Here is a 2,013-nt window from a genome sequence, read left to right on the forward strand (position 1 = left end):
CTCCTGGTTGACACTCTGCTGACATAGGAGAGGACATACACCTCATCGTCCTCATCGTCTTCATACCGTGGTCGTCTTCCTTGGGCCTGGCTGTCGGGGAGAGGTAGCTCTTGGTCTAACGACATTTGTCGAATGCGCTGTGTCATGTTTCTGGGTCTAGGCCCTGCTGGTCTGTATTTGCCTCCTCGGCACACTGCGGCGAAGTGGTTTAGCCGACCACACTTCAAACACGTCTTTCCTTTCGCCCCACATGTCGCCGTCGCTGGTGGTCTTCCCCACAGTACCCACATTGATGTTCTCGGGAGGTTGTGGCCCGTGGACGAACTGTCTGGGGTCTCCTCTGGATCGCGTCGACCTTTTCTTCCTTGATCGGCATTGTTCTTGTTGTAGCCGGTGCAACCACCGGTGTTCTTAGGGTGACCTCCATTTCTTCTGCTCTTGCGTCCGAAAGCTCGTGTGAACGGGCCAAAACCAATATCTCATCCAACGATATCCCGGGCTGCCGGAGTATGAATTTCCTCAGCAATTTGGAATGACAGCCCACTATGATTTGGTCTCGGATTTCCTCTCTCGGGTTGGTGAACGGGCAAGTCCTGGCCAGCCGGCGCAGCCGTGCGTAGAACATGGCCACCGATTCTGATTCGGTCTACCACGCCTGTTTGAATTTGCATTTCTCAAAATCGTTGTTGAGTTGGGGGTCGAAATGGGTGTTGAGCGCAGCGACTGCCGCGTCGTAGTCGTTTTCTTGCCCGGTGTTGGGGAACGTTTCGACCAGGTCATAAATCTCCGGACCTCCATACAGGATGAGAAGCGACCTCTTGACCATCCCGTCGGTCTCCTGGGTGCCCTTGAAGTAAAGATTTAGCCTTCCAACCCATGTCTTCCATCTCGGCGCCGCCGTGGCCGGATCTGCCGCCTCGCTGAATGGGGGAATTGGCGCTGCGCCCGTGTGCATGTGGTTGTGTGGTATCGGTGCGATAACCACGGCTTGGTTCTGGCCCGGTGGTGGTGGTACGACCACCGCGGGCAGATTCTGTCCGTCCCCGGCTTGGCCAGCTCCCGGCGCAGGATTGGACATGATTCAAGCTACTTGCTGGTCCTCCGGCACTCGCCTGAGTGGCCCTGGCGCGCTGCACCCTCTTGCCAAGACTGTTGGACTGGCCAATGCTTGTTAGTTTGGCAGGGGGGGGAGTTGATTGCTGTCTGTGTCCTTCCCCACGTACTGAGCTGAGCGCTGAACTGGGTCGCTGTCTGGATGGGGCCGGGAATGTCTGTGTGAGCCCTTGGACTTGCCAATGCTTGTTGCAGTAGGAGTATGAGGCCATCTCCCTCACTTGCCGGTGTCTTGCAGCCTTCGCGCTGGTGGGGGCGTTCCTGGGGTCTCTCTGCTTCGACGCAGGGCCTTGCTGCTCCTTCAGACACGTTGCTCCTCCCCACCGGCTCAGATCACTCCGCCGGCTCTCACAGGCCTCCACGCTGCAGTGCTCTCCGCGCTGCGGAGGAAGCGCATGGGCAGGTGAGCTGCAAGAGGCTGCGCGGGCGGGGGCAAATGGGGCAGACTCACCCGCACTTGCAGAAGGCCGGACGGCCGCAAGATGGACTCCCGGCGAGCCCCGCCAGCTGAAGGCGCTCCCGACGGGGAGACGCCTGGGCGGGCCTCAAAGCTGGAGTCCGGCACTGGAGTGAATGCGGGTGGGCTCTGCTGCTTACACAGACACGCTGTGGCTCTGCAGGCTGGGGGCGGCCAGGCACGCGTGTGCACGGACCGTCCTCGTCGCCAATGTGGAGGGCCAGGTCAGGGCCTGACACGTGGCGGCTGGGCTATGAACACAGGGACACAGACACTGGTCAACTGGTTAGCCGGAAAGACCCAGAGCGGTCTTCCGCCTTATTTATTTATACCCCGGCGCAAGCCCGCCCCGGGGTATGCGTGGATGCGTGCACAGATAGCAACATTGTTTAGGAGAGCCCGTGTGGCTCTCTACACCCCTTTCATCACTGAACAGAATGCAA

This window comes from Lissotriton helveticus, chromosome 12 (assembly GCF_964261635.1).
Source record: "Lissotriton helveticus chromosome 12, aLisHel1.1, whole genome shotgun sequence".
NCBI classification, from domain to species: Eukaryota; Metazoa; Chordata; class Amphibia; order Caudata; family Salamandridae; genus Lissotriton; species Lissotriton helveticus.